This window comes from Varanus komodoensis, unplaced genomic scaffold, assembly GCF_004798865.1.
Source record: "Varanus komodoensis strain SLA01 unplaced genomic scaffold, ASM479886v1 scaffold15, whole genome shotgun sequence".
NCBI lineage: Eukaryota > Metazoa > Chordata > Lepidosauria > Squamata > Varanidae > Varanus > Varanus komodoensis.
Window position 1 is genome coordinate 21,853,468 of NW_025335440.1, and position 7,745 is coordinate 21,861,212.

Genomic DNA, 7,745 nt, shown 5'->3' on the forward strand with positions numbered 1-7,745 from the left:
ATTAGGCATCATTATCATACCACCAATGTGCCTAGTATTTTCTAGAGGACAATAGGAGAGGTTTCTTGTATTTGTATAATGTTTCACATCAGTATACCAGCCACTCCCATCTAAAAAAACTTAGTTTCTCTACTGGATGCTGGAGCACCTAATGTAACACATTTAGGACATTTTATACTATGTGGAGGAAATGTCAGTCTGAAATGTTTATATCACTTCACATCTTCTAAGAATGAGGCAAACCACTGAAAACAGAAGCATTTCAATCCTACACTGGCTTTCTTAACTATCTTCATATATAATAACAACACTCTGCCTTGTAAGAAAATGTTTTCAGTATTCTAAGTTACTGTAAAAAATGGGAAGCCTCATTTAAACCTCACAATTTTTGTTGTTATATGCAATCAAGCAGCTTCCAACTTATGGTGATCCTATGAAAAAATGCTCTCTAAATGTCCTGTCCATGATGGCTTTGCTCAGTTTTTACAAACTCAAGGCTGTGGATTCCTTTGATCCATCTCCTATTTGGTCTTCATCTTTTGCCATCCACTCTCTCTAGCATTATTGTCTTCTCTGGTGAGTGTTCCCTTCTCGTGATGTGCCTGAAGTGTGACAGCTTCAGTTTTATTATTTTAGCTCTCAGGGAAAGTTCTGGCTTGATTTGATCTAGGACCTACCTGTTTATCTTTCTGTCAGTCCAGGATATTAACTAAGCTCTCCTCCAGCACTATGTGTGAAATGCATCATTTTTTTTCTCATTGGCTCCCTTCACTGTCCAGATTTCATTCCCATACATAATGATCAGGAATACAATAGTGTGGATGATCTTGACTTTGTCTTGATGAAATGTGCTTCACTTGATGATCTTTTCTACTTCCTTTATTGCTGCCCTTGCATGTCTTGGCTGTTGTCTACCTCTGAATTGAAGACTGAGCCAAGGTATGTTAACTTTCACAATTTCAGTTTCTTCATGGTCAACCTTAAAAGTCATTCAGTTCTTCTGTAGTCATGATTTTTGTTTTCTTCGCGTTCAACTGCTGTACTGCTTCTATACTTTCTTCTTGCACTTTCATTAGGAGTCATTTCAGTCCATTGCTACTATCTGGTATCATCTGCATATCTTAAAATTGGATTCTTTCTCAATATCTGGTTGGGTGCCTTCCAACCTGGGAGTCTCATCTTCTGGCACTATCTTTTGTTCCATTTTTGGATTGTTTCATCCTAGGGTTTACAACCTAATAAGTATTCGGAAGTGATTTACCATTGCTGCCTTCTGCAGATTACTAATCAGAACTACTACCATTGTCCAGTAGCTGTCCTTAAGGAATTTATCTGCCCCAATCACCATTAGGGATAACCATTCCCTTTTTCTGATGTGACTGTTGGTCTTGAAGAGGGTGAATATATCTAAGTCTTGTGTCTCAGCTTTGACTACTCTACCTTGGGTAAACTTGCTGGGGGACCAGCCTGGTGAGAGAGTCTGGCCTCCTTGAAGTATTGCTCTTGGTTCCTCTGACACCCTCAAACCCCCTCACCATGTGGAGTTGTGCTTCCAGGAGGGGAAAATCTCACAACAAATATGATATAATTATGGAACATTATATTGTTAGAAAAACTGACCAAATATCTCTGAGCCACCAGAAGACATCAGGACAATACATTTTATGTAAGAGGAAGGCCTCTGCTTGGAAAAGAGCCCTGCACCCAATGTGGGAATCCTCCACACACAGCTTACCCCACTCAACAGGGTTTACTGACTCCCTTCAATCTTTTTCATGGGGCTGGAGAGGCTGTTATGGGAAGGAGGGGACAGAGAAGTGAAATTCCATCAGTGCAGTTGGTTCTGTGTTGTTGATCCAAATAAAATTGGGTCCAGTGACATGTTCCAGTTTCTTAGAACTTTATTTATTTATTTATTAAAACATTTTTACGCCGCCCCATTCACCGAAGCCTCGGAGCGGCTTACAACAATAAATTAAAAGTAATTATAATATAAATTACAATAAATATAAACATTAAATTAAAAATACAAAAATACAATATAAAATAAGCCACCCTGGCCAGATAAAATCTAGTAATACTAACAGTTAAAATGCCGCTTAAATAAAAAGGTCTTCACCTGGCGCCAAAAAACAAATAATGACGGCGCCAGGCGGACCTCTCTGGGGAGCGTATTCCATAACTTAGGCGCCACCGCAGAGAAAGCCCTCCTCCGAGTACCCACCCTCCTAATTTCTTTCACGGAGGGTTCCCGGAGAAGGGCCTCTCCCGCTGATCTCAGGGGGCGGCTGGGCATATATGGATGTAAGCGCTCCTTCAGGTAACCAGGACCCAGGATCCATCTCCAGCTTCTTAGAACAGTTTTCAGGCAGGACGAAAACACACTGTATGCTCAGGACCTGTTCACACATTACAGATATAGCAAGAGACACAAAATGTATCTCTTTCCAGTCTTTAAAAAATGCATCTGTGCTTCTGCTTGTGAATTTTTCTCCCTCACATTTTCTGGGTTATATTGTGTACACATGTCTCTTATACTTCTGCACAGAGATTCCATGTGTATACAAAATGGCACAGTACACAGAAAGAAGAAATGCCATGGCTTTGCAACAGTTATTTAAAAAGACGCTAGGAAGTACAGCTAAGGACTTGTATATGCTATGCTTGAAGTGCCACCAAGTGGCCCTGAACTATAGTTGCAACCAGAGAATGAACCTCATATCATGCACACTTCAAAACTTCAAATGCTTCAGTTAGGGATTTACCATAACTCATCTGCGTTTAACACTGAGAGCACTGAAACCGAATCTCTACAGCTAAATATTAATAACATATATTAGACAAATGTTACTTATATAGCCTGATTATCTTTTGGTTAAATCAAGCAAACAACTAAATAAAACAGGTAATAAACTCTTAATTTGTAAAAATACGATGACTCAACACCTACATTTATTCTGTGGTAGCATGTCTTTCACCTGCTTTTTAAAGCCAATAGGATGTTTGCTGTTCTGGTTAGGAAATACTAGAAACAGTTGCTCTCCTTCTCATCAGATAATAAACTGTTAGTGCCTTGAACCGGTGCCTGGAAGTGGCAATGGGCTGCATGAAGGCTAAAGTGAAGTTTAATCCCGTTAAAATGGAAGTTATTTTCAGATGAGGTAGCACTTCTCTTGAAAAATCAAGTTTGCAGTTGTTAGAAAAGGCTTGCTGATCATGCTAATCTTTGCTTGCTGTAATTAAAAAGGCAACTGGTCACAGATTGTTTTCTGTGACCCAGATACCCTGGCAATGGCCAGACTCTGAACTCAAAGTGCTCTGGGTAGCTTGCCCTAGCAACAAGTAAAAGAAGAACAAGCCATGCACTCCTGAGCTAAAGCTGAGAGGGACCTGCAGAAACCTCAGGCCTTTTCTCAAATGTTAAGATAAAAATCACCTAAGTGATGCTACCTGGCTGAAGCTGCCTAGCCTCAGCACAAACGCACATCAAGATGCAGGCCACTTAGCTTCACCACAAATGTTAAAGGGGTAAGCTCACAGTCTCTTCTTGGAACTATAGGCCAGATACCTACAAAATACCGGTCACAAACTTTTTTTGATGACATCAAGAAAGGGACATAGGCACAGTTAGAATTAATGTTAGAATCAATTGTTAGCCTGGAAATACTCTGACATGCTCAATTGTTAACCTATAGACTATACAGTTGAAATACCCTGAGATGTGCAAGGAAAGCTGATTGTTAACCTGTAAACAATAAGAGATATGCCCAACCCTTTGCTTTGGGTCAGCTCAGTTTTTGGGCATGAGCCTAGCTGCTGACCTATGTTACATGCAAAATAAACAATTCAAATCTTGTCAGGATGTTGGTTCCCTTTTTCTCTGACAATTGAGAATCATCCAGAGAGTCATGTGGCTATTGTGATGGTCTATAAAACCGTAAATAAATAAATACATAAATAAATAAAACCAGGGTGCAGGGGAGAAGACTAAGGGCATTTTTGCAACACAGTTTAGGAGTACTTTTGATCCTGCTGCACATCTGGATAACTGGATAGCGGCTGTGCTTTTACCAAAGTTAAGTAGGTGTGCCAAATGCATCCATTCCTGAGAAAAACAGCCCTGGCCACAGCAACAATTGTATGCCCAGTTGGGATTACTTTAACATACATGGTTGCTGCTGTTGTTATATTTATATGAAACTAGTTTGCAGAATTTTTGAAAACATCATTTGGTCCAGAATGCAACAGAAAATATTTTTGTGGGTGCTCATCCATGAGATTATATAGCACCTCTTCTAATAAATAAATAAAGTAAACAACAGCTTTGGTGGCCAATTTGTTTGAAGGCATAATTCAAGGTGTTGTTGGTTAATTTTGAAGCCCTAATGGTTTAGGTACAGGACACCTGGGAGAACATAGGCTCCAACACAGGCCTACCTGTTCCCTAAGATCTATTGAAGAGGTCCGTTTCCTGTTTATGGCTCGGGTATGACTAGTGATGGGGATGAAACAAAGGGCTTCCTCAGTAGTAACCTCTGGTTTGTGGAATAAATTACCTTGTGATATCTCTCTGGCCTTTCTCTTACTTGTTTTCATCAACTCATAAAACTTTCCTGTTTTAGCAAGCATATGCTATATGAAATAGGCCTTCAGTATAGAATTCTTTTATCTGCCAAGCCTGTTTCTGCTTTTATGATGGTGTCTGAATTATTTTATGTGACTGTTGTGTTTTTAACTGTTGTGAGCTACTGTCAGTCATGCAAATGCAAAGGTGGAGTATATGTTCCTAATGAATTGTGCTAGAGTAGGTTATCAAAAGTTCAATAGATCATTCAGCAGCTGCAGTGTGTGAAACTTCAGGCTGAACTCTGCATGATCCCTTATTGCAGGAGTGGCAGGTAGAAATCAGGTTTGCAGGATCTGCTTTGTTGTTGCTATTGTTTTACCAGAAACCAAACAGAGCCTAGTGCAAGGCACATACTCAGAAATGAAAAACTCTGAGCCCAGGAATTTGTTTTTTGTACCAGAACTGAGTTTAATACATTCTGCATGGGCCTACATGGTACAAGGTTGTACCTTCCATTCGTTTTGGATTTCAACTTTGATCATCCCCAGCCACAGTGATCAATGTTCAGGAGCTCTGGGAATCATGTTCTGCACCATCAGTAGGTATCAAGTTGGGAAAGGTTGCTCTGCACAAAAATATGTTCCTGTTCACCTCCAGCTTTCTCCATTTCTTCAGTAAAACTTAGGGTGGGAGGTGAGACATTTTGTTGTTGCTATTGTGGAATAATTAGGAGTAAAACTTCTTGTTGATCAACATCAGTTCATCCAGGGAACCACGCTGCCTTAGAGGGCATGAACATGCATTTGCACTGTAGATAAGAGAGTCTCTAGTCTTTCCTCCAGTATTTAAATTTTGGAGTCCCTGTGGGAGGGAGCTGAAACCTGTGTAGAATACCTGGAAACTCACACGAACATCTCTACATCAATGTGTGGTTCCTTCCTGCTTAGAAAAAAATAACCATGCTGAAACCCCACTGTACTGGATAATTTTCAGCTGCTTTAGTGCTTCCCATAGGTCAGTGATGGCGAATCTTTTAGAGACCGAGTACCCAAACTGCAACTCAAAACCCACTTATTTGTTGCAAAGTACCAACACTGCAATAAAACCTGAAAATTGAGGTTTTGGTTTAGAAAATACAAATCACAGCCAGTCCAAGCAAATATATATATATCCTTGGCAGCACACTAACTGCACATGCAAACACCTGGATGAATCGTGGCTAATGAGTTGCAGCTCATGATGTCATTGCCTGGCACCACTATTCCTTTCCAAGCATGCATATGGCCCTTATGTGCACTCTTATGTGATGCTTGGCAGCTGGGGCGATGCTGGCGCAACTTGGCTCGCATGCCAACAGAGACAGCTCTGTGTGCCCACTGTGGCACACATGCCATAGGTTCACCACCACTTGCCTAAAACTGCCCAGGTGATAAGGCGAAACCCTAATATAGGGCGAAAGTTCCATTGAAAAGAGGGCGATTTTGAAAAAGCCTTCCTTGGGTAGCTTTTTCTGCACAGCTCATCGTTTCTGTCCATTCTAAACACATTCCAACCATCAAAATCATGCCAGGACACCTCATTCTTGTAACCCTAACCCTACCCTGGTCCACAGCCCTAACCCTAATAGAGGGTGAAAGTTCCATTGAAAGGAGGGTGATTTTGAAAAAGCCTTCCTTGAATAGCTTTTTCTGCACAGCTCATCATTTCTACCCATTCTAAACACATTCCAACCATCAAAATCATGCCAGGACACCTTGTTTTTCTAACCCTAACCCAGTGATGGTGAACCTTTTAGAGACCAAGTGCCCAAACTGCAACCCAAAACCCACTTATGTATAAATAAATTGGCACTTATTTATTGCAAAGTGCCAACACTGCAATAAAACCTGAAAACTGAGGTTTTACTTAAAAAAAAAACAACTCATAGCCAGTCCAAGCAAATATATTTATATCCTTGGCAGTGCACTGGCCGGCCATGCGAAAGCTTGGACGAGTTACGGCTAATGAGTCGTGGCTTGTGATGTCATTCCTTGGCACTGCTTCTCCTTTCCGAGCATGAGCATGGCCGCTGTATGCACTGTTATCCAATGCTCGGCTGCTGGGGCACCTTGGCTCGCATGCCAACAGAGAGGGCTCTGTGTGCCTGCTGTGGCACGCGTGCCATAGGTTCGCCACTGCTGCCATAGGTGTATCATAGAATATGACTGTAATGATCTACATTTGTATGAGTATTTTCCTTTAAAGATTGGTAAGTTTCAGAAGTGCAAAGGGGGTAGAAGAGGGGGATGAGTGAGTGAGGGGATTGGTTGGTGACAGAGTGTGTGGACAGTGCTTGGAAGTGTGTAAGGAGAGAGAAGTAGACTTTTTCTACTTTTCAGTCAGAGAGGGGTGGTTTCTCTGCAGTTAAGGGAGTCAGAAGTGTGGTCTGTCAGCAGTTACAGTCAAGTGTGGTCTGTTAAATGTTAACAGAGTTGTGCTTTGTCAGATATTTGCAACATCTGAGGAGGCAGCCTTCTCATTAGAATCTAATGCAGGGCTGTGAAAAGCATGTAAGATTCCAAAGAAAGGAGCAGAATACTTAGAGGACATATTTGCGACTAGGGAGAGTCCTTCCCTACTATTGTCAAGTATTATAAGGGTGTGAGAGATAGAAGGACTCATAGTGCATGGTAATGCCCACATAACACTTCTACTTGTAGCAACACTCAAGTAGGCTAACTCATCTGGTAGCCCACACTATTATCTCCTTCACCTTTTGCAGGGCCAGCCCTACCATTAGATTGAGTGAGATGGCCACCTCAGGAAGGTGAACTGGGGTGCTTAGAAAAGACAGAAAATGTGACATTCCTAAATATATTTTACTTGCAGTTTTACTCCTCAGGAGAGAGGAACTTTTGGGATTTTCTGTCTCAACTGTCAAAATACAGTGGTACCTTGGCTCACGAATGCCTCAGTTCATGACTAAATCGGGTCGCGAACAGAAATTTAAGAAAAATTTTTACTCAGGTTGCTAACTCTGCATCAGGTGACAATCACGACCACGCCCATCTCCCCCGCCACGAGTGCACCCACGATCGCGTCCATCTCCCTCCCCTGAGTGCACCTGCGATTGCGCCCGTCTCCCTCCCCCTAGCACACCCATGATCGCGCCCATCTATGGCCGCGATCGTGGGCGCAC